The sequence below is a fragment of the Pseudonaja textilis genome, chromosome 9 (genome assembly GCF_049901715.1).
Source record: "Pseudonaja textilis isolate UNSWEBS1 chromosome 9, rPseTex1.2, whole genome shotgun sequence".
Classification (NCBI taxonomy): Eukaryota; Metazoa; Chordata; class Lepidosauria; order Squamata; family Elapidae; genus Pseudonaja; species Pseudonaja textilis.
In genome coordinates, this window is record NC_141998.1 from 3,127,122 (window position 1) to 3,152,988 (window position 25,867).

The window sequence follows — 25,867 nt, forward strand, 5'->3', positions numbered from 1 at the left end:
GGAGTGAGGAAATGGAGTAGCTTGTTTTGATAAAGTTCAGCCTATTTTAGAGCTTCTGTTATACCAGACTTCCAAATGTTGAACCCAACTCCCAAGGTGGGCATTGATGAAAATTTGGGGGGGCTGAAATTATTCCACCTGGAGGGCCCCCAGATAGTAGGAATGAGAGTAGAGTAGAGTAGAGTAGAGTAGAGTAGAGTAGAATAGAATAGAATAGAATAGAATAGAATAGAATAGAATAGAATAGAATAGAATAGAATAGAACAATGGAATGAAGAATAGAGTAGAGTAGAGTAGAGTAGAGTAAATAGAGTAGAATAGAATAGAATAGAATAGAATAGAATAGAATAGAATAGAATAGAATAGAATAGAACAATGGAATGAAGAGTAGAGTAGAATAGAACAGAATAGAATAGAATAGAGTAGAGTAGAGTAGAGTAGAGTAGAATAGAATAGAACAATGGAATGAAGAGTAGAGTAGAGTAGAGTAGAACAATGGAATGAAGAGTAGAGTAGAATAGAATAGAATAGAATAGAATAGAACAATGGAATGAAGAATAGAGTAGAGTAGAATAGAATAGAACAATGGAATGAAGAATAGAGTAGAGTAGAGTAGAGTAGAACAATGGAATGAAGAGTAGAGTAGAGTAGAATAGAATAGAATAGAATAGAATAGAACAATGGAATGAAGAATAGAGTAGAGTAGAATAGAATAGAACAATGGAATGAAGAATAGAGTAGAGTAGAATAGAATAGAATAGAATAGAACAATGGAATGAAGAATAGAGTAGAGTAGAGTAGAGTAGAATAGAATAGAATAGAATAGAATAGAACAATGGAATGAAGAATAGAGTAGAGTAGAGTAGAGTAGAGTAGAACAATGGAATGAAGAATAGAGTAGAGTAGAGTAGAGTAGAGTAGAGTAGAGTAGAACAGAACAGAATAGAATAGAATAGAATAGAATAGAATAGAACAATGGAATGAATAATAGAGTAGAGTAGAGTAGAGTAGAATATTCCTTGGAGGTCTTCTATTCCAGCCCCCTGCTCTGAAAAACATTTGAGAAAAATTCACTCTAAATCAGTGTTTCCAATCTCAGCAAGCTGGAGATGGGTGGACTTCAACTCCCAGAATTCTTGAACCAAACCTACCTGCAGTGTCTCTATGGTATGCTGACTGGGGAATTCTGGGAGTTGAAGCCCACCCATCTTAAGGTCGCTAAAATTCAACAATACTGCTCTAGACCTCTTCGAAAGAGAACTGGGGGCTACGGAGGTCCCCGAGACAGCAGTTTATACACTTCTGGGCTGAGAGATATGAAGGCAGGAATCCTGCATGTTCCTAATTTCAGTACACTTGACTTCATTTAGACACAACATCAGGTCTGATTAAAACAAACTGGCAACTAAATATTGCATGTTGATGAAAGATTGGGAACGAGCTATGAAGGACAGCAGGAGTGGAAACTTTGAAGTTCTCCAGCGATGTCCTCCATGCCAGATCCTGTTTTGCCATTTTTGCCGCCAGAGATTGCCATTATTGATGGAAAAAGCTGGAAAACATCAGCATGTGAAGAGAATTGGCCTTTTCTAAGAGGAACAACGAAGATGGGATGGGCTTGGTCTACTGTTGGCCTGTCTTCCAAGGAAGAACAAAGACACATCTACGAGGCTTTGGATTCTTTCATCCAGGATTCATTTGGTTGGTTATTTACTCACCCATAAAAACAATCACCCCATGCTAGTTAGCATGGGCCCAATCTCCTTCAACTGGTTGGCTTTAAGTCTTGCAATACTCAACCGTTATGGCCACTGAGAATTAAAGTCAAAAGAAAGATGGGCTATATAATCTGCCTTCTCCGTATCAATTTTTTGAAGTAGATTGCTCTCTTGATCTAACAGCTGTCTGGCCTTGGAAATCTACTCATGCTGGAGTTTGATTATTGTAATTCTGGAGTTTGATTGTTTCTTTTGTCTCCGTGTTGTTTGGCCGTGATTGCTTAGATTCTATTATTATGGTTATCGTTTGCTTTGGCTCCTTATCCACGACCTTGGACATTCAAGGAAGGAAAACAGGCGTATAAATGTTTAACCAACTCAGTTAACTTTCTGTTTTCTTTTCGCTTTTGTTCTGAGAAGCCTCCAGACGGGAATTTGTCTCTTTAATTCCTGCTGAGAAGTCAAAAGGTTGTCTCCCTCCAAGACCCAGACTTTCTCCTTCCTTGGAGAACAATCGTGCTTCTCCAACTCAATGGAGGTTGGGACTTAGAAGATGGCGACAGTGATAGGGTTGGATGATAATAGTTGTCTCCTCCTTCTGCTTCTCCCTTATCCACCTAAATTCCCCCTACTCCAAAGTCACCGTTTGCTAGAAATGATTCACATTCAGAACTAATCCAAATTGGGAGATTGCACGACTGCTTTATAAAAAGGGAACCGGAAGACAGAGGGGCATCCTGTGATCAACCTTCTTGGTCTCATCTGTTTGGCCCTTGATTGGTGCTCCTCATCCAGTTAGCCACCCGTGTCAGCCACCACCTACCTCTTCCAAGGCCTCCCCAAAGATTCTGCCACCTGGAGACATGAAGGATGCTTGGGTCCTCCAGCTAGCACAGAGGTTTGAAGACACTGTGTCCTCTCTTCACTTTTATCCCATTTATTTCCCCTTGCCTTCTGCTTCCCTTAACTCCTGTCTCGCATTTGGCTTTCTATTCCCGCCGTGTGAAGAATTCCCCTTGGATATCAAGGATTCTCTCCTAAAACTTCTTCTATGGAATTTCCTTGACAGCCAGGACGATTAATCAGCGGAACAAGGAGTTGCCTTTAAGAAATCGTGGGATGCTCCATCAGCGGAGGCGTTTAAGAAGAGACTGGAATGCCACTTGTCTGGAATAGTATAGGACACTGGTGGCTAACCTTTTGGGACTCCTGGGCCGAAGATTGTGCATGCGCTCGCGTGCCAGCACCCAGAAGGCAATGTGCGCCCCCTCCCACGCCCCCCTATATACGCACGCGAAATCCTCACCCACCCACTCCTGCCGCCTCCTTACCTGCACTGTGCCTCACAGCTGATTTTTGGCCAGTTTGAGGCCTTTCTCTGCCTCCCAGAGGCTTGAGGAAGGCTTCTGCAGGCTTCTGCAGACTTTGCAGGCTGAAAACTAGGCCCGTTTTGTCACTTTGTATTTCCGGAAAAAAACAGGAAGTGATCAAATGGGGCTAGTTTTCAGCCTGCAAAGCCTGCAGAAGCCTGCAGAAGCCTTCCTCAAGCCTTTGGGAGGCCGAAAAAGGCCTCAAACCAGCTGAAAAATCAGCTGTGAGGCACGCACAGTGAGGTACATTTGCCTGCAGCTTGCGTGCCGGCACAAAATGGCTCTGCGTGCCACCTGTGGCACGCATGTCATAGGTTCACCATCACGGTTCTCTTCAGTCATTATGGTGACTGCGTTATGTCGTTGTTTAGGATCAGCGTGTGTGATCCTGTTACATGACCCTGAGTATATGATCTACTATTTCTTCAGCTGAAAACGGTGTGAATTGCGGTCAGGTGATCACAGGATACTACAAACCGCCGTGGCATAGGGTCTCCCGCGTGAGCAGAGGGTTGGTCTAGACGACCTCTAAGGTCCCTTCCAACTCTGTTATTCTGTGTTCTGTGAGATCTGGGTGAGGGCCCTTTGCCCCCACTGCTGTTCCCTGCTGTCCCCAGCATATTAGCATTTTTTGGGGGAGAAGATAGAGAATGTAACGGCTTGCAGTGCTTCAGGGTCTATGGCAGTGGGTCTGGATGAAGCGTTCTCCCCTGGCAGGGTCTGAATTCTTGCGACATCTTCATTCTGCCAGGAACAAAATTCCCTGGGGACCGTTAAACAGGGGGCCCAGGAGGAAGGAGGGGTCTTCTGGGAAGGGGCTGCCAGAAGCAGATATTCTCCAGATGCCGCATCAGCAGGCTCCAACCCACACACCCAAACACACACCTCTGACACAGACAGGATTACACCCTTCCAGGCACCCAGACAACGACAGAGGATGTCTCTGTTGACACACGCGCACAATTCTGCAATCGGCTTGTGTGTCAGAGACGACGTGGAAGGACGGAGATGTTTTTTTTTTCCCAAGGGGCTCGAAGGAATATATATATTCCTCGGTGGGGAAAACTGGTTGGGTGAGAGTCGACGGGGTGGGTGGGTGGGTGGGACAGGAAGCCAAGAAGGCCCTTTTTTCTCCCAAATCAAGAGGGGAACCCCCACCGGTCTGCAATCTGCATTGTGGGAAACCAGGATCCTCGAAATAAGCTCATTTAGCTATTTAACAAATGTAGAGATTGACCAACTGACGCAAAGAGAGAAGCCACCGGAATTAAGGAGAAGCTTCCTAACAGTGAGAACAATTAACCAGTGGAAGAACTTGCCACCAGAAATCACGGGTGATCCATCACTGGAGGTTTTTAAGAAAAGTCTGGACAGTCACTTGTCTGAAATAGTATAAGTCCTCCTGCTTGAGCAGGGGGCTGGACTAGAAGACCTCCAAGGTCCCTCCCAGATTCCTATCCTATCCTATTCCATCCCATCCCATCCTGTATTCTCTTCCTTATTCTATTCTAATACTAATTCAATTCTCTGTTTTGTAGTCTATTCTCTATTGTAATTCTATTCTATTCTATTTATTATTCCATTCTATTCTATTCTCTATTCTCTTCTCTTCTCTATTCTATTTATTATTCTATTATTTATTCTAATCTATTCCATTCTATTCTATTCTATTTATTATTCTATTCTATTTATTATTCTATTCTATTCCCTGTTCTATTCTATTCTATTCCAATATTTTAATCCAATATTCCATTCCATTCCATAATTCTTAAATCTCTTCTCTTCTCTTCTCTTCTCTTCTCTTCTCTTCTCTTCTCTTCTCTTCTCTTCTCTTCTTCTATTTTATTCTCTGAGAGTGAAGGAGTTGGATAGACGAGGGCTCTCCAAACTTGACAACTCTTAAGACTTGTGGACTTCAACTCCCAGAATTCCCCAGCCAGCACGAGGAATTTGAAGTTGAAGTCTGCAAGTCTTAAAAGTTGCCAAGTTTTAGAGACTTCTGGGATAGATGGATCCCAAAATCCAAGCAGTGTGTTGTTTCTTTGAGGGTTAGCACTAAAAAGCCATTTTCTTCGGCGCTTCTTTCCTGAAAGTTTCTTTTCACCCTTCCCCAAGACCAAATATTGAACTAGCAGAAAGTGATGTGGATTTAAAGATTAACAAATGTAGACATGGATAAAGCATGCCGTTGCACCGTTCTGCGAAGATCCATGGCAAAAGTTAGAAAGTGCTGCTCAAATATGCTTACTTCAATATCCCCCCTTCTTCTTTCTTTTTCTGTTTTTAAATAAGAATTTATAGATGTTGTCCCAAAAGTGCTTTTTTCAAGAAGCAAATGGACTTTCTGGACATTCAAAAACCTTCAAAAACAAATAATGGATGGAAACTGAACAAGGAGAGATTCAACCTGGAAATAAGGAGGAATTTTCTGACAATGAGAACAATTAATCCATGGAACAGAAGTTGCCTTTAGAGGTTGTGGGAGCTTCATCCCTGGAGGCTTCCAAGAAGAGACTGGACTGTCATCTGTCAGAAATGGTGTAGGGTCTCCCGCTTGGGTGTGAGGGGTTGTTGGACTAGATGATCTCCAAGGTCCCTTCCAACTCTGTTATCCTATATTTAATGGAAGAGAAGTTGTCTTTGGAAGTTGTGGGAGCTTCATCACTGGAGGCTTCCAAGAAGAGACTGGACTGCCATTTGTCATAAATGATATAGGGTCTCCTGCTTGGGTGGGGGGTTGGACTAGTTGACCTACAAGATCCCTTCCAACTCTGTTAATCTGTTTAAAAAAAAACCAGAAAGTCCACCTTTGGGAGAACTATGACCTGGATGACTGAGAATTTCCATAGACATTTATCGGTGTTAAACTCAAATGAGATATGCTTTAAGTCAGTGGTGGCTAACCTTTTTGGGCTCCTGTGCCAAAAATTGTGTGTGCGCCTGCACGCTCGCGCTCGCATGCCAGCACCCAGAAGACAATGCATGCCCCCTCCACGCCCCCTACACATGTGCGTGCAATACCCACCCACCCACGCCTCCTCCTCACTTGAACTGTGCCTCAGAGCTGGTTTTTGGCCTCCCAGAGCCTTGAGGAAGGTTTCTGCAGGCTTCTGCAGGCTTTGCAGGCCGAAAACTAGCCCCATTTCATCACTTCCGGTATTTTCGGAAAAACAGGAAGGGATGAAACAGGGCTAGTTTTTGGCCTGCAAAGCCTGCAGAAGCCTTCCTCAAGCCTCTGGGAAACCAAGAAAAGGCCTCAAACCAGCCAAAAATCAGCTGTGAGGCGCACGCATGCCCAGTGAAGTAAGTTTGCCTGCAGCTTGCGTGCCGGCACAAATGGCTCTGGGTGCCACCTGTGGTATGCATGCCATAGGTTCCCCATCATGGCTTTAGGCTAATCTGGTCTCTTGAAAGGGTTTAAGAGACACCGATCCAGAAATCAGTCCTTTCAAATGAAGCACAACATCCGGACCAGGACCTCAAATTGACATATGTCTCCTAGCACATAGTATAAGGGGAGGAGGGGGCAAAACTGCAAGATTCGTTCTCCAACTTGGTGCCCTCCAGATGTGTTATCAGAAACCGTGTTGGGAAAGAGAAAGAGAGAGATAGCTATATGTAGCCTTGTGGAAGAGCCGTTCCTTTCCTCTCTTTCATTATTTATTTGTTTATTTTTATTTATTCACCCGCTATCCTGCCAAATCTTGCTGGACTCCTATGGTTGACAAGACTGTGCAGCTAAAACCTCCACGGTAAATAATTGATAAAACCTTCACAGTAAGAGTTCAATAAACATCCATAAAACATCCACGGGGAAGATAAACTTTTCCGGTTAGTTGCAGCGAAGGCGAGACCTTGAGGATGAAGCCAAGGGCCTGGCTGATCGGTTTTGTGTGCGTGTGTGTGTGTATGTGTTGTGTGTGCGTGCATGCGTGCGGGCAAATGATCCAAGCTGGCACAGGCAACATTGGGCTAGTCAGTGTGATAAATTTGACGTCTTTTTTTTTTTAACAGGGCCAGGGAAAAGTCTAGGCCACGATTTTATTGGTGGATTTTAAATTTGCTTATTCAACCTTTCCTCTTTTTAAAAAAACCTAATTCAGCCTTGCCCAAGTTTCTCTGCTGTTCCGATCAGAGAACAGCGAGGGTCTTGCAATTCTGTCTACAGTTGGGTTCAAATCATATTAAAAAAATTCCCCCTCCTGATTAAAAAGAAGAACAACTAAAATGCAGCAAAGCAGCAACTCCTTCTATTGCAGTCTCAATCAATATTAATCAGAATAGAGCTGGAAGGTACCTTGGAGGTCTTCTAGTCCAGCCCCGGCTCAAGCAGGAAATCCTATACTATTTCAGACAAGTGACTGTCCAGACTTTTCTTAAAAACCACCAATGACAAAAAAAAAAACATATAGACTTGAAACCAGGGATATTTTTATTGGGAATTTTACCTGAAATATATAGTAAAGACTTGAAATACCTGCTTGTAAATGTATTAACTGCGGCTAGGATTGTATTTGCCAAAAACTGGAAAAATGAGAAAACACCATCACAGGAGGAAATCATTAAGAAAATATTGGAATGTGCTGAAATGAGTAGATTGACATTTGAAGTTAGAGAACAAGAGGATAAACAATTTTATACAATTTGGGATCTTTTCTAGCGATGGTTAGACAATAAAATACAGTAATGAAATATGTAGACTTTTAGAAAATAATAAATATATAGAGATGTACTTCTTTCTTATTATATCTACAAAATGGTTTTTGGATAGATTTGGGATGATAATATGAACTGTTATAAAACAAAGTAAATTATGATTCTCTTGTAAACCATGAATGAATAAAAGTATAGTCAAATGATTGATTAATAATGATACTAAGGTATTTAATTTTTGATTGAAAATACGAGATTATATGCAATGTAATTGTAATTGAAGACTACGAAATGGAAGCACAAAACAATTTGTAAACCAACCGGCACACTGTATGTACACCTATGGAAGATAGCTTGATGTTTTTATGTTTTGTTTGCTTATGTTTGTTTTTAAAAACCAATAAAAACTTTTTTTTAAAAAGCCACCAGTGATGAAGCACCTACAATTTCTGGGGACAGGTTGTTCCACTGGTTAATTGTCCTCCCTGTTAGGAAGTTTCTCCTTAATTCAGAGTTGCTTCTCTTCTTGGTTAGTTTCCATCCATCGTTTCTTGTCCTGCCCTCTGGTGCTTTGGGGAATAATTTGACCCACTCATTTTTGGGGCAGCCCCTCAAATACTGGAATACTCCTATCATGTCCCCCGCTACTTCTTCTTTTCTCTATACCTGTGATGGCGAACCTGTGGCACGCAGAGCCATTTGTGCGGGCACATGAGTCCTAGCCAAACCTACCTGCACTGCACATGCACGCACCTCCCACCTGATTTTCGGCCCGGAAGTGCCAAAACGGGCCTGTTTTTTGGCTTCCCGGGGCTGCAGAGGCTTCCCTTGAGCCTCCGGGAAGGTGAAAATGGCCTCAAATGGGCTGAAAATCAACACCACAACAAAAACGTTCGCCATCACTGCTCTAGACTAGCCAGACCCAAATCCTGCAGCCGTTCTTCGTATATTTTGGTCTCCAGTCCTTTGATCCTCTTAGTTGCTCTTCTCTGAACTTTTTCCAAAGTCTCAACATTATTTTTGTAGTACGGTGACCCAAAATTGATTGCAAGTCTTCCAGGTGTGGCCTTACTAGGGTTTTGTAAAGTGGCACTAATACTTCACCTGATCTTGATTCTGTGCCTCTGTTTATGCAACCCAGGATCGTATTAGCTTTTTGGGGGGTTGCTGCTGTTGCACACTGCTGGCTCATATTCAAGGGATCATCCACTACCAGGACGCCAAGTTCCCTCTCACAGTTCCTTGCTTTTGATGGCTGGCCAGTCTCTCCTTCCAAAACCACCAGTGATGAAGCTCACACGATCTCTGGAGGCAAGCTGTTCTGCCGGATCATTGTTCTCACAATTATGTCTCCAAGACCTTTTAAAAAAAAAGAAATAGAGAAGGGGGCCATCCTATCATAGGGGAAGAAGGAGAGGCTATTCCAGAGGAGGGAACCGCATCGGAGAAGTCACCACATTGAGGTCTCCAATGCAGGGGTGGGATGCAAATATTCTTACTACCGGTTCTGTGGGCGTGGCTAGGTGAGCACGGCCACAGGACTGGGTGGGCGTGGCTTCTTCTTTTTTTTTTTTCAGCACCCCTGCCACGGCACTCCATGGCTACCTGGGCCTCAGGGAAGCCTCCTGGGGGTGTTTTTGCTCCCAGGAAGCTTCCCTGTGGCCCAGGAGGCCAAAGACGGAGCGCAGGGGTGTGCAGCTCCCCCCTCTGTGCCCCTGTTTGCCTCCTGGGCCTCTGGGAAGCCTTCTAGGCAAAGCAGAAACACAGCAAGCAGAATCCCAGCACAGCTGATTGTCGAATAGCTGATCATTGGGAGGAAAAAAAAAGAAGACGAAATACCTTAAGGAGTAACTGGGCGGGGAGAACGCAGTCGGCGACATTGGGCATGTGCAACGTCTGGGTGGGGAAGGGTGGGGCGGGCAGAGAGGGGCGGGGCCAGCCAGGGCACACAATTTGCCGGTTCTCCGAACTGTGCAGAATCACGACAACCGGATCTAGAGAACCGGTCCGAACCGGTAGAATGCCCACCCCTGCTGTAATAATGGTGTCCCTTCCAGCAGGGGTCCTGCACTTCCAGTCTTCCTTTGGACACTGGTTTCCTGATCTGGCCTGCCTTGCAGGGCTGGCGGGAGGACACCTTTCTCCATGCCTTGGAGCATGAATTTAGTAGCAAGGGGGAAAAAAAGGAAAGGCCACTAGCAGAGCCCTGGGAAAGGGGTGGGCTTCAAAAAATTTAGCAACGGGTTCTCTGCCCAGTTGATGGGTGAGCATGGCTGTGGTGGGCGTGGCCTAGTTGGCCTTCTGCACCATGGGGGGGGGTATTTTTTCCTTCCCCGGACTCCGGAGGCTTTCCTCAGGAGGGCAAAAATAGCCTCCCCCAGGCTCCGGAGGCTCTCTGGAAGCTGGAAACGGGCCCATTTCCGGCCTTCCCAATCTTCCAGGAGGCCCATTTTTCATCCTGGAGCCTCCACGCAGCCCCTGTACTTACCTGGGGTCCAAAACGGCCCATGTGGGGACTCCTGGGAAGGATGGGGTGGGCGGGGCCAGCCAGAAGTGGGATTTGGGGGTTCTCCAACCTGTCCAGAATCTTAGCTGGGGGGTCCCCCAAATCCCTGCGAACCCCCAGCAGCCCAGCCCTGCCTTGGGGTGAATAGGGAGGTGTGCCTTGCCCTTGCCCTGAAGGGCCTCCTTTATTGACAACTCACCTGTTGGTTACCTGTATGAAGTTGTGTTGTTTTAATGTGTTGTTGTAAACCTCCCAGAGTCACTTAGGTGAGATGAGTGGTGTGGAAATTTAATGATAATAAATAAATAAATTAACCGCCCATGAAACTTAAGGCCGGGCCAAGTAGGACAAGGGTGAATTCAACGTGGCTTCCTAATTGTCCTTATTATTCCCCGGAAAGAGTTCCTGTAGCTTTGGGAGCCATGTGACAGGTCAAAGTTCAACAGGTTATGCTTCTTCCCAGCAAGTAGATGGAATGGGGCAGAAGACTATATGATTGTTGTATTTTGGCCTATGGGGCAATTCTTGGTCTAAAAGGAAGGCAAGATGAAGGATGATTAGATTAGATTAGGATTAGATTAACAGAGTTGGAAGGGACCTTGTAGGTCATCTAGTCCAACCGCCCCCCGCCCAAGCAAGGGACCTGACATCATTTCTCACAGATGGCAGTCCAATCTCTCCTTGAAAGTCTCAAGTGATGAAGCTCCCACAACTTCCGAAGGCAACTTCTGTTCCATCAGTTGATTGCTCTCACTGTCAGAAAGTTTCCCCTCATTTCTGGGTTGAATCTCTCCTTGTTCAGTTTCCATCCATTGATCCTTGTCTGGCCTTCAGGTGCCTTGGAAAAGAGCTTGACCCCCTCCCTCCTCTCTGGGGCAGCCCCTCAGATATTGGAAGACTGCTCTCCTGTCTCCCCTGGTCCTTCTCTTCCCTAGATCAGCCAGGCCCACTTCCTGCAACTGTTCTTCCTATGTTTTATTCTCCAGTCCGCTAACCATCCTGGTTGCTCTTCTGTGCACTTTTTCTAGAGCCTCAACGTGAGGATGGTCTGGAAGGTCTAACCGAGACACAGTTCCGGACGTCGTGGTTTGAATCCGGATTGTCACCCATGTTGAAAAAGTAACCCAGAGTCACAAATGGAAGATGATGTAGGAGAAGGACTGGCAGAACCTGGAGGTGTTAAAAGAGGCATTGGCTTAGAATCCCGACATAGTCACAAGCGAACCAAGTTCAGTCCTAACCCTTGAATTATCATCCATCCTTATCTGACTCCTATCAGGTGCTAACCAGTGGTGGGATTCATTTTTTTTTTTACTACTGGTTCTGTGGGCGTGGCTTGGTGGGCGGGGCAGGGGAATCTCCATTCCCACCTGACTCCAGGGGGAAGGTTACTGCAAAATCCCATTCCCTCTGTACCCCACTAGCCTGCTTTCCAGCTCTGTTCTCTTGTGCAGGGCAACCAAGGAAGACCCAGCCAATCATCTGGGACTCAGGAGGCGGGGAATAGATGGGGGCGGGGCCAGTCAGAGGTGGGATTGGCCGGATCTCTGAACGACTCAAAATTTCCGCTCCCAGTTCTCCAGAACTGGTCAGAACCGGCTGAATACCACCTCTGGTGCTAACCATTAGTGGAGAAGATTCCTATGTATAGGTTGTTTAGTTTAATTGGGCCTTTAATTGAACCTTCACATGTAGACCTGATCTTTCTAGCCTGACAGGTGAGCAACTTTACAGAATGAATGGATGTATGAATGAATGAATGAAGAATGAATTCATGAATAAAACGTAAGATGGTCAAACATAAAAAAAAAAAGAGTTGAAGCTTTGATCTCACACCAAGGTGACCACCTTTATTATTTTTGAACCATACCTTGCAGACTCCTCTGGCAAGTGTCAAAATTGCAAAAGGATACTAAGGGGAGATAGAGAAAGACAGGTTTGGGGTTTTTTTTTTGCTTGTTAGGGACACCTTCGCTTTTGGATTGCTTTCAGAAAAATAGCTACTAGAAAAATGGTTCCCTGGAGCAACCTGCAGAAAAAATAGGTTCCAAAAGATATTTGGAAATGTTGTGACGGATGGAAAATAGAATGGATACTTTGGAAAAAAGAAGAATGGATAAAAGGTTTATAAAGTTAAGGCCAGGGATGACAGATGCTGAAAGACAGAAAGGTCTATAAAGCAACTATCTGGAGAAGTCAAACAAATTAATGATGAAGTGGAAATTTTAGAGAGTAAGATGGAGGTTTAAGGCAGAGAGTTTGGAAAGAACTGGATAATATGGCTTTAACAGATGCATCAGGAATTGTAAAAAGCTACTGAATCCCAGCACTACAGTTATAAATTATTCTATCTTTTTGGAGTGAATATGCATTACAAATGTTTAACGTAGAACATAAATTCAAAGGGAAAAGTCATTGCAGTATTTGGAAAAAAATAAAGCAAGGTATTATTCGCCTACAAGAAATTCACATCAAAAAAAACGGTACAAAACATTTAACTCATAAGTCCTTGGATGAAAAGTTTTATTTCGGTATCAAGAAGAGAAATTAAGTTGTTTTGCAAACAGATTTCCAGCTAAACCCAGAACTTATGTTAACTGATGAATATGGCAGATTTGTGGTGGCAGAGGTTAATTGATTCTGATAGATTCTATGACGTTTTATAGATGTTCATCTTATAATCAACTCTGGTCAGCTCTCCACAAATTGCATTAAACTTTTAATGAGTAACTTAAAAGAATTTGGAGATTGGCAGGTTTCAAGATTAACAAACAGAAGAGAAAGATATTAACGAAGAACATGAAAATTACAAAATCAGACAGAACTGAGGAATAAAATAGGTTTTAAGAGTGAGGAGGTAAAATGCTTGGGTATTACTATGACAGATGTGAATTGTATGTTATTTTAAAATAACTAGGTTAAGACATGGAAGGAAGTTAAAAAAAGAGATGTTAAGATGTAGTACAGTTGTCACTGTTGGGAAGAATATCCGTGATTAAGGTAAATGGTTTAGCTAGAATGTTATTTTTCTTTCAGACAAACCTGTTTTGACAACCAATATACCATTTAAACAACAGCAGAAGGATGTATCTAAATTTGTATGGCAGGAGAGAGAAAAAAACATCTTGAATTAAATATAAGGCATTACAAGATGCAAAAGAAAGAGAAGATGGGGTCTATCATATTGGAAATTATACTTTGCTGCCTACCATTTAGCTTAGATTAAAGAATGGGCGATTGCTAAAACACAGAAAGCTATTTTGAGTTAGAAGGACATAATCTGAGATTTGGCTGTGCAGGTCTCTATGGTATTACAAAACTAAGGTTAATATAGATTTCAAAAATCATTATGTTAGGCACCCAGAAAACGGAATAAATAAAAATCTAGCCTGTGCCGGAAAACACATTTGTAGCTTTCAGCACGAAAATCATTTTATATATGAGTAATGGTAAGTAAGTATAAATGGTGAACTTATTGTTATATATTAGAATTTCCTCCAGAGGATTATAAAATAAAATCACGAGAGCATTTGACAATCTATTTTTTTGTTAATGTGTGATTGCCACTAAGTTTTAAAGTGGGTAAAAACTTATATGGTTCAGTACAATGCGAGACTGAATTTGAAACAGTATAAATACAAATGATGAACGTGTTATTGCTAAGATGTCTAAAGTCTTGTTGAAATATAAGACAGCAGAAGAAAAAAAGTGAAAGAATGCGTGATAAAATGGGCTATTTCGCCTATGATATACAAATAGATCGAAGGGAAAATAAAATCTATTTTGAATTATTTATACCATTGAGGAGGCTGAAAATTTTATAAAATGATGGATCATTGCTTTTTGTCACCAGATAAATTGTCTAGAATGTGTAAAGATACTTTGGATCTTTGCTGGAAATGTGAACCATATGATGAGGCATTTTATCATGTATGGTGGATGTGTAAAAATACAATTTTCAGTACAAATGCACACACTAATTCAGAAGATTTTAAACATACAAGTGAAGCCAGAAACTTTTCTTGTGGGATTAATGGGCAAATAGAAAAAAGCCATGGAATTTTTATATATATACGATATACATATACATATACATATACATACATACATACATATATATATATATATATATATATATATATATATATATATATATATATAAATATATATGATAACTGCAGTAAGATTCCTATATGCTGTAAAGTGGAAAAGTACAAGGAATGGTTGGTGAAGATGATGGAATTTACAGAGATAGCTAAATTGACTTTCTTGATTAGAGAAAAGACAATAATTACATTTATGGCTAATGGAAACTCCTTATAAACTTTTTGCATGACACACATACACCCACAAACAAAATGTGGCTTTGATAGTTGGAAAACCATTAAATAATAGGAAAAAAACACAGCTTTTTAATCCATAGGGTAAGAAATAACTTTGTAATCATATTTACTGTATATTTGCTGTAAAGAAAATCGGAAGATTTTTCTACTTTTCTCTATTCTTTTTGCACTCATCTTTTTTCTTTTTAATTCTGCATTAGCTTGTTGGTTTTTAACATATATCTATGTCCATGAAGGAAATGGGCAGCTATACAGAATGAATGAATGAATGAATGAATGAAAACTGAGATGGACATTGAGTTGAAATCATCCTGCCTTGTATCTCTATTATTTATATTGTTTTGTTTCCTAGTATGATTTGATTATTTAGTATCCTATGACTATCACTAAGTGTTGTACTTATGATTCTTGATGAATGTAATTTTATTTTTTTTATACTTGAGAGCATTTGCACCAAGACAAATTCCTTGTGTGTTCAATCACACTTGGCCAATAAAGAATTCTATTCTATTCTATTCTATTCTAAATTCTATTCTTATTCTATTCTATTCTAATTTTCCTATTCTATTCTTCTATTCAATTTTATATTCTATATTCCATTTTACTCTACTCTATTCTACATTCTATTTTAAAAATACCCAGCAGATTCACCTGGAAACTTGTAAGATTAACCAGTTTAATTGGACCTCAAGCTTTTACGGATGAAGCCCATGTCACTGAATGAGGGGTACATTTAGGGGGTCAAAAAAGTCAAGATGGCAGCACTGACCATGCAGTCAAAGTCAGGCCCATTTCTATGTAAGTGGCAGATGCCAGCTTCACTTTGTCTGACCCGCTTCCTCTTCTGGACTGTCCTTTGAGGGAAGGAGATGGATAACCATAAAAGAAGGATCAGCTGTGGTCTAATTGGACTCATCCCCCTTACAAGAGGGGCTTTCCTAAGGAGGGGGGGGCACCGCCCCTCCAGCCAAGAGGCATCCCCCTAAGAAGGCCCCCATTAATAAGGCTCAACCCCAGCCCTCCAAAGTATCTGGCTAATTTTCCTAGAAGAGACAACACAAAACAAGACGGGGAGATTATTTTTCATCTGACGTGTATTTGAAATAAAAACATCGTCCGTGTTCTCAATCCAAAGTCCTCGCGGAGCAATTCCATCTTCCCTTCTTTTGCGTGTTTTATTAGCCAAGTAAGAAAAAGAGGGCAAAGCCAGGAGCGCATTGAGGGGAAAATAGGGGTGGGTGGGAAATAAAGCGGGGTGCCTGTTGGCCTTCCAGGTAGAAGGTGGTGGAAGGATAAGGAAAGAGAGAAAACAAAAGAAAGGAGAAGAAGGCAAAAGTAGAAAATGGAGACCGAGAAGGGAAGGCGAAGAAGGAAGAGGAGAATGTGAAGGAAAAGGGGTCCGATGGAGTAAGGGAAGAAGGAGAAGGCAGAGGAGAAGAGGAAGAAGGCGAAGGAGATCGAGACGGAGAAGAATGGAAGGTGAAAGAGGAAAAGGAGGAGAGGGAGAAAGAGGCAGGAAAGGAGACAGAGCAGAGAAGGGAAAGAAGAGAGGCCGCCACCTGCAAGATGAAACATCCTTAAAAACAAATTATTCTTTTCTTTTCAAACCACGAGAGCCAAATCCAGACATCGCAAAACTGCACGAAAAGTAAAATTTTCAGGATTCAGGGAAACAACCATTCTGGGATGTTTTAGCTTCCTTTATTGTTCTGTTAACCTACATTGATCCAAGACAATTTACGGAATTTAAAAGCATAATTATCATAAGCAAGAAATGACCAGAAATAAATGACCAGAAATATCTGGCAGGGTTGGGATTTTATTATTTTATTTTTGAAAGTTTTGCCTCTCCCCCTGTTCTTCTGGCTCCCATTAAACCTAGCAAAGGGTGTAAGGCATTCCCACATTGGGCAGGGCTGGAGCCTTGGAGTCTGCCAAGGTCTGTCTATATGGCCTCAGGTTGACCCCCCCCTTGCTGGGAAAGACATCCCAAAAGGTGAGTCTACTCACCTCACACCTGCATGCAGATATCCCCCCTTGCATTTAAAAAAAAAATTGTGCAAACTAATACAAAGGAGATATTCAGGCAGGCAAGCTTGGCTGTCAATCATCTTCCAGGGGCTTGTTTTTTGTTTTGTTTTAAAAATCAACTTTTTACTGCTGGCAGGAATGAATTGATTGATTCCCGAACTGCTCCATTGGGATCGAATGTAGTTTTTATCACTAAGATTCTCAGCAACTGTTGCTCAACGCCAGACACGGGGGTGTGTGTGTAGCATTCACACACAATGGCTGCCCAGCCACCGTTCACACAGTTCCGCCTGGTCAGTTGTGAGATTGGGGCAGTTGTAGGATGTCGAGGGGATTCCCAACTCAATTCCCTGGCTGGGGGATTCTGGGAGTCGAAGTCCTGCAGGCTTAAAGTTGCCAACGTTGGGGAATTCTGGGAGTCGAAGTCTGCCAGGCTTAAAATTTAAGGTTTCTTGCTTCAACAGGGGTTGGACTAGAAGACCTCCAAGGTGCCTTCCATCTCTATTATTCTAGGATTTATAGTCCTTGCAGACGGTCATTTGCATTTTGCAATGTCAATCTTTCCATCCTCCACCATCCAGTCGGAGCTGAGGAAGCTTCTCGGGTGAGAAGCGAAACATTTTCAAAGAAAACGGTAAAGTACACCATTGTGCCTACCGTCCCTGTCCTATTGTCCCCAATTATTTGTATCTATTTCCTGTATTTATGTTTATTCTTATCTCTGTTATCTTGTAAGCCATTGACAAATCAAATCAAATTAAAACAAAAACCCAGAAAGTCCAGTTTTCTCTTGGAAGAAGAAAAAAAAAAGCACTTTTGAGACATCCTTGGTCCCAGGTTAGTTCTCTCATACAGACCCCAGAAGGTAGAATAATAGAGCCGGAAGGGACCATGGAGGTCGTCTAGTCCAACCCCCTGCTTAAGCAAGACACCTTAATGAAACATCTCAGGCCAAACAATGTCAGAAGCAGCTTCTGGGACAAGAAGCGAAACGCCTTCAAAGAAAAACCCCAGAAAGTCCAATTGCCTCTGGCGCCAACGGATCAAGGCACGTGGGAAGGGCGTTCAGGAGACACGGAAGTCCCTTTTCCCCACCCACCCCGAGCTGGGTCACCCCCGCAACCCCTCTCCAGGCCCAAAGAAAGGCCGGACGGATGACCCTTCCGGGTCCCAAGGAAAGCCAAGCGTTGAGCCCGTCAGAGAGCAGCGTTTTCAGCCGCGCCCCGGTTGCCTCCGGAGGAGGCTTCGTAACGCCCGGATGGCGGGAGGAGGAGAACGCCGGCTTTGTTTCGGCCTCTTGGCCGCGGCCCTTCGGAAGAGAGCGAGCCGCCCTCGGGCTGGGCCGGGCCCCGAGAAGGGGAGGGGATGCGCCAGCCAGCCAGCCAGCCCCCCATACCCGGCTCCAGCGCCTGAGGGGGGGTGGGTGAGGCAGGGGAGGGTCTTCAGCCAGGGAAAGGGGTCCAGGCTCACCCCCTCCGGCTTCGGGGGCTGCTCTAGGCAGGGGGGGTCTCCTGCTTTAGCAAGGGGGCTGGACTAGACCACCTCCAAGGTCCCTTCCACAGTTCTATTCAGATTGGATAGGACTCCCCACCCCGCCCCCCCACGTCGGGCGGCTGCACCTGGAGTTCCAACCTTTGTTGTCCAAGAGTACAATGCAACCCGAAGAGAGCTTGGAAGCGACCGTATAGAGGACATCTAGTCCAGCCCCCTACTCCAGCAGGAGACCCCCCCCATATATACCAACACGTGTGCAATGAGACTGGCCGAGCCTCCCTTCGGGCAACGCCCACCCCGCCCCACCACAATACAACTCTACAGTGAACACACACACACACAGACACACACACACACCCTAACCCAGTGAATCCTAAAAAAAACACGCGATCCGGTGGTTGCACACCAGGTGACCTTATTTGCACGTCCTGGAGGGGGGGTGGATTAATGGGAGGGGGGGCTGCGCGTGCCTCCCTCCCCCTCCCGGGGGGGGGCCCTCTCTACTCCATCCTCCCTCCCTCCCTCCCTCCCTCTCGGCCCGGGCTTGACGTCAAGGAAGGAGGGGAAAAGGAGAAAGGGGCGGCCGAGGGGGAGGAGAGGGAAGGCGGCAGAGGAGGCGCTCGCCCAGCCAAGCGCAACAACGCAGCGGAGGAGAGACAGAGCGAGCGAGAGAAAGAGAGAGACGGAGCCCAGGAGCAGCAGCAGCAGCAGCCGCCGCCGGGCTAAGCCAGCTGCGCCTTCGCCTCGCCAACTTTGCCCGGCTCCGAGCCGACGGAGGAGGGGGGGGTCGTCCCACTCTGGCGCGCCCACCTGGGAGCCAGACCGGGCATATGTGATTGGGGGGCTCCGTTCTGCCTCCTTCCTTCCTTCCTTCCTTCCTCTCCTTCTTCCACGCTCCTTCCTTCCTTCCTTCCTTCCACGGAGCCGAAGGCAAAAAGCAGCCGCCCCGGAAAGGTAAGCCAACCAGGTTGGGAAGGTGGAAGCCAACGGCCAGGTGGCGGGGGGGGGGGGGGTGTGTGTGTGTGTGGGGGGGGACTATTGTCTCGCTTTGTCCGCGCGCGGGGTGTGTGTGTGTGGGGGGGTGGGAGGCAGGGAATCCCGCGTGGGGGCGGGGGAGGAAGAGGAGGAGGAAGGAAGGAAGGAAGGAATGAAAGCGGCCTTTCTTTCCTCCCCCCCTCCCCTCCAAGGAAGAAAAAGAGGGGAGGGGGTTCCCCTGAGCCGCCCCACGCCGGCTTTTGCCAACTTTCCTGGGGAGGGACCCTTCCCCATCAGGTGGCAGCGCCCCCCAGCCCCCCAGCTTTGGCCCGGGAGCCTCGGCCACGCGTGGGATCGACGCCCCCCTCTCCAAAGGGTCCTCTTCGGGGGGCGTCCCTTCCCCTGCTTCCCATGCAACCCACCCCTCTCTCCTCCCCCTCCCCGGAGAAGCGGAGCCCTGATGGGGAATTAATGACCAGGTTGGGCTGGTTGTTATGGGGGGGAGGAGAGGGAAGGAGCGAGAGAGACAAAGGGAAGCCAGGCTGAGCGGGGAGGGTCCTCCACCCATTCTCTCCCCCCGCCCGCCCCTCCAAAGCCCCCAGAGCGGGTGGGGGGTCTCTCTCTTCGGCCAGCCCTGCCTGTTTGTCTCTTGCAAGGGTGGGTGGGTGGGTGGGGTGTCCTCCTGGGGAGGGGACGGGAAGAGCCGCGGAGGGAGTCCTTTCTTTGCAAGGGCTCGCGGGGGTGGGGTGGGGGCTGCTGCTTCTCCCCCCGCCGCCGCCTCTCCGGCGGGAGCTCCCGGGGCTGCAGCCCAGCCTGGCCCCGCAAAGGAAGGGAGGCAGGCGGGCCGAGTGTGCGACCGAGGGAGGAAGGCGGGGGGGGGGGTCCGGCTCCTTTCGGCCGAAAGGCTCCCGCGCGCGTCGCCCTCTCGTCGTTCCCCCCACCTTCCTCCGTTTGCAAACGGAGGGCCAAAAATGGTGGGCGCAACTCAGCCTCTCGCGGGGGTGGGGTGGGGTGGGGAGCCCTTGCCACGTGCACCCCTCCTGGGCAGTTTGGGTTGGCGTTTGAGGAGGGGAGGAGGAGGGGGGTGTTGTTGCGCGGCTTTTGTGTGTGTGTGTGTGTCTGTTGGTCTTTTTAGAGGAACTGCCTTGCTAGGAAAACAGCTCTGCCCCCTCCCCACAACCTCCCTCCCTCCCCTCTCTTTCACTCTCCCTCCCTCTCTCCCCTCCCTCTTTCTCTCTTCCCCCTCTCCCTCCCTTTATTTCCCTCCCTCTCTCCCCCTTTCTCTCTTTCCACTCCCTCTTCCCCTCTCTTCTCTCCCTCCCTCTCTCTCTTCCCTCTCTCTCCCCTCTCCCTCTCTCTATTTCCCTCTCTCTTCCTGTCTCCCTCTCCTTCTATCTTTCATGCTCCCTCCCTCTCTTCCCTCCCTTTCTCTCTTCCCTCCTTCTCTCCCCTCCCTCTTTCTCTCTTCCCCTCTCCCTCCCTTTATTTCCCTCCCTCTCTCCCCTCTCTTTCTGCTCCCTCTTCCCCTCTCTCTTCTCTCCATCCCTCTCTCTATTTCCCTCTCTCTCCCGTCTCCCCCTATCTTTCATGCTCCCTCCCTTTCTCTTCCCTCCTTCTCTCCCCTCTCCCTTTATTTCCCCCTCTCCCTCTCTCCTTCCCTCTCTTTCACTCTCTCTTCTCTCCCTCCCTCTCCCTCTCTCCCCCCATCTCTCTCTCTCTCTCCCTCTTTCCTCCCCATCTTTGCTTTCTCTTTTCTTTCTGTGTTTGTGCAGGCTGTCTTTAACTCCAGATCAGGTTTCACCTTCCAGCTGACTTTCTGCCCTGTTCTTTGCAAAGATTACACCCGCTCTTTGTGTGTGTGTGTGTGTGTGTGTGTGTGTGTGTGTGTGTGTGAAGAACTTGGCAAAGGGCCTGTTTACTCCAACCTCCAGCTTATGGAGCAAGAGGGGCGGGTTTGGCTGGCAGCGCCTGGAGCAGCAGCTCGCTCAGGGGTTGCAGCCTCAGGGGTTGCAGCCTCGGGGAACCCCACGCTTTGGAGCCTCGCCCCTCCACAGGTGTGGGGGGGGGTGGGGGTGGAAGGGCAGCCATTGCCAGATGACCCCCCCCCCTCCTGGAGATTCCCCCCCACTTCCCCCCATCTGCCAAGAATAGCGCCAAAAGGATCTTCCAAGAGGATTTTTGAGCAGGTGATGGGTGGCTCGCTCTCGGAGGAACCCCAAAGCTTTCTGGAAATCCGTCTTGGTCCTTATCCTGCCACGTTAAGCGAGGCCGCCCTGTATTTCTCCAAAGAAAACCCCAGTGAGCTGGCTCCCACCCTCTTTGCCCCCATGCAGTTCTTGTTAGGAGGTTTTATTTTTATTTTATTTTTGCATTTGGCTCGTTTTTTCCCCCCCAGAATTGGGCAGCTGGTGAGCCAAAGGGAGCTCAAGGAGAGCTCTTTCTGTTTGTGTACACACACACACACACACACACACACACACACACACACACACGTTACATCCCACTGCCAGGCTCCTTTCTCTCCTCTCCCCGTTTATGTCTTAAGTTGTTCCCTCTTTTCGCTCAGTAATTCCAAAACACACCGATTGATCCCCAGACTTTACAGGAATACAAAGGCACCCAGCGTTCAGTGTAGCTTTGTGTGTGTGTGTGTGTTGTGTAGTGTTGCCTTGTCCAGAATAGGCAGTCTCACACACACACACACACACACACACACACACACCCCTCTGCCTGGTGTCTTGTTCCTTTTGAGCCTTAGAGGAAAAAGTTGCCAACTGATCTGAAAGAACCGGCCCGGATTTGCTCTTGTGCCATGCGCGGCAGCAGGGGGGCAGCGGGGGGGGCAGAACCAACAAGTGAGGGTTTTTTTGGGTTGGGGGAGGGCATAGGGGAAGGCAGGGAAGGGCCCTTGGTGCCCTCTGAGCTTGGCTCTTTTCTTGCAGGCGGGTCATTAAAGACTCAGATCAAAATTCAGGGCAAAAGTTCAGATCAGCTGGGATACTACAAATACGGAGGAATTTACCTAGTTTGGGTAATGAAATGTCTGCAAAAGGAAAAAAAAAGCCAAGCTCAGAGAGCACCGAGGACCCCACAGTCCTCCTCTTCTTCCTCCTCTTCCTCCTGTCTTCTTCCTCTTCCTTTTCTTCCTCCTCTCCTTCCTCCTCCACCCTGCCTCCTCTCCTCCTCTTCCTTCTCTTCCTCTTCTTCCTCCTCCTTCTCTTCCTCCTCCCTCTACCTCTCCTCCTCCTCTTCTTCCTCCTCTCCTCCTCCTCCTCCTCCTCCTCCTCCTCCTCCTCCTCCTCCTCCTCCTCTCTACAAACCCCACTCCCTTCTAGCACTACTGATGTTCCTTAACTGGCTCATGAAACATCTGCAAGAAAATAGCGAAGGTCAGAGAGCACCAAGGACCTCACAGTCCTCCTCCTCCTCCTCTTCCTCTTCCTCTTCCTCCTCTCTTCCTCCTCTCCTCTTCCTCTACAAACCCCACTCCCTTCTAGCACTGCTGATGTTCCTTAACTGGCTCATGAAACATCTGCAAGCAAGTAGCCAAGGTCAGAGAGCACCAAGGACCCCACAGTCCTCCTCCTCTTCCTCCTCCTTCTCTTCTTCCTCCCTCTTCCTCCTCTCCTCCTCCTCTTCTTCCTCCCTTTTCCTCCTCTCCTCCTCTTCCTCTACAAACCCCACTCCTTCTAGCACTACTGATGTTCCTTAACCGGCTCATGAAACATCTGCAAGCAAATAGCCAAGGTCAGAGAGCACCAAGGACCCCACAGTCCTCCTCCTCTTCCTCCTCCTCCTCTTCTTCCTCCCTCTTCCTCCTCTCCTCCTCCTCTTCTTCCTCCCTTTTCCTCCTCTCCTCCTCTTCCTCTACAAACCCCACTCCCTTCTAGCACTGCTGATGTTCCTTAACCGGCTCATGAAACATCTGCAAGCAAGTAGCCAAGGTCAGAGAGCACCAAGGACCCCACAGTCCTCCTCCTCTTCCTCCTCCTTCTCTTCTTCCTCCCTCTTCCTCCTCTCCTCCTCCTCTTCTTCCTCCCTTTTCCTCCTCTCCTCCTCTTCCTCTACAAACCCCACTCCCTTCTAGCACTGCTGATGTTCCTTAACCGGCTCATGAAACATCTGCAAGCAAATAGCCAAGGTCAGAGAGCACCAAGGACCCCACAGTCCTCCTCCTCTTCCTCCTCCTTCTCTTCTTCCTCCCTCTTCCTCCTCTCCTCCTCCTCTTCTTCCTCCCTTTTCCTCCTCTCCTCCTCTTCCTCTACAAACCCCACTCCCTTCTAGCACTGCTGATGTTCCTTAACCGGCTCATGAAACATCTGCAAGCAAATAGCCAAGGTCAGAGAGCACCCCCCACCCTCATTTCAAACCCCAGCTGCAAATATTCTCCTTTCTTGGGGGGAAGGAAGGCACACGGGTAGTAGATCTGCCATCAGGGCTGTTTGTAACCGATGCCTCAACCAACCAGCCTTTGACTGGAGGGTAGATTGGTGCCACTTGAACCTGATCTGGGTTCCGCGGATGTACTTGGGAAAGGGGATTGCTTGATGGGGCTCACTTTCCTCTCCAAAGCAGCTGGTTAGTTTGTGGTTCAGTGAGTTGAGGGTTTGGGGTGTGTGTGTGTGTGTCTGTGTAGCCTGGCAGTTGAGTTCATTCATCAAATGAGAGATTAATGTCTTTGGTGGAGGATTGGTGATGGGTGATTTGTTCTTGATATGTGGTGCTAACCTGCGTGCTAGGAAGAGCATCCTTCCCATTAAATTTAGGCTTGTTGGAATCTCATTAGTGATGGCTCCGGAGTAGACAATGGGAGCTTTCAAAGCACCAGAAAGCCGTTGGTCTTGTGGGATCCAGTGACTAGTCATTGCCATTATTATTATTTTCTTTTAAAAAAAAAAAATCAGACGGAAGGAATGGCGGAGATTTGTTCTTAGCTGTTAGCAGAGAATGGAGCCTCCACGTCTAGAGGGATGGATACCGTGTTGTGAGCATTCTACTAGGTGCAGAGAAGAGATCCATGACCACCTCGCGCTCCCTACTACCAAGTGTTTAGAGGGCTGGGAACATGAACTCTGCACAAACTCTGGAGCTGAGGATTTTCTCTGGATTCAGAAGGATTCGCTTCTGGGGGTGGCTCTGGACCCAGGAGGGAAAACCAGATGTGCACAAGTATAGTACTATAGGTAGTACCTGGACTCAATAGTAGTAACTGGGAGAGGGATCTTGGAGTCCTAGTAGACAATCACTTAAATACCAGTTGTGTGCTGCAGCTGCCAAAAAAAGCCAGCGCAGTTCTAGGCTGCATAAAAAGAGGGATAGAATCAAGATCACGTGAAGTGTTAGTACTAGAATAGAATAGAATAGAATAGAATAGAATAGAATAGAATAGAATAGAATAGAAAAGACTATAGAGTAGAGTAGAGTAGAATAGAATAGATATAGAATAGATATATAGAATAGATATAGAATAGAAAAGAATATATAGAGTAGAATAGAATAGATATATAGAATAGAATAGATATATAGAATAGAAAAGAATATAGAGTAGAATAGAATAGAATAGAATAGATATATAGAATATATATAGAATAGAAAAGAACATAGAGTAGAATAGAATAGATATATAGAATAGATATAGAATAGATATATAGAATAGAAAAGAATATAGAGTAGAATAGAATAGAATAGAATAGAATAGAATAGAATAGAATAGAATATATATAGAATAGAAAAGAATATAGAGTAGAATAGATATATAGAATAGATATATAGAATAGATATAGAATAGATATATAGAATAGAATAGATATATAGAATAGAAAAGAATGTAGAGTAGAATAGAATAGAATAGAATATATATAGAATAGAAAAGAATATATAGAATAGAATAGATATATAGAATAGATATATAGAATAGAAAAGAATGTAGAGTAGAGTAGAATAGAATAGAATAGAATAGAATAGATATTGCTGGAATTGGGTTTGGCTAGTTTGATGAAAAGAAGGACTAGGGGAGACATGATAGCAATGTTCCAATATCTCAGGGGTTGCCACAAAGAAGAGGAAGGGGTCAAGCTATTCTTCGAAGCCCCTGAAGGCAGGACAAGAAACAATGGATGGAAATTAAGAAGAAAACCAGCTTAGAATTAGAGAGAAATTTTCCTGACAGAACAATGAAGCAGTGGGGCGACTTGCTTCCAGAAATCAGGAATTCTCCAAACACTAGAAATGTTCAAAGAAAAAGATTGGGACCCCCCCCCCCATTTGTCTGAAATGGTATAGGGCTTCCTGCCCGAGCAGGGGGCTGGACTAGATGACCTCCGAGGCCTCTTCCAACTCTTGGTCATTCCGCTTCTTGTCACCGTTTCCTTCCCAGTCAGGAAATGAGAGCCGAGCAGCCGCTGTGTGCGACGACGTTTGTAGAAGGGGGGTGGGTGGGATCGAGAATGGATTTTCCCCATCCTTTTTCCGTCCGTGTTCCTGGAGGTTTTCCAACCTGTCACTGACTCGGGAGAGCCGAGCCAAGCCAAAGAGCGGTCATGCTTTCAAATTAATTAATACGGGCGTATCAGCGCTCGCTCGGCGTGGTGGTTTATGCAAGGCAGGATGGTGGAAAGGGGAAACCGTGTCACAGCCTCTTCCTTTCGCCTCTCAGGTTCCAGCAGATTTTAGTTTAGGCCCCTTCCGGATCTTCCTTTCTTCTGCTCTGCGGGATTCCTGCCTGCCTCTTGGCCTGGCGGGAATCTTCTTGGAAGTTAGAAGGAACCGGGATCTTGC

The 25,867-nt window shown here is 46.1% G+C and overlaps 1 protein-coding gene across 1 annotated transcript in view; it reads left to right on the forward strand.

Moving 5' to 3' along the window:
- The first annotated feature begins 18,667 nt into the window (after positions 1-18,667).
- Positions 18,668-25,867, forward strand: part of SEMA4C (semaphorin 4C) — a 90,885-nt gene continuing 83,685 nt past the window's right edge. Inside the window, exon 1 of the mRNA XM_026715109.2 lies at positions 18,668-19,069. The gene's annotated coding sequence lies outside the window, so the exon portion shown is untranslated. The remainder of the gene's footprint in view (positions 19,070-25,867) is intronic.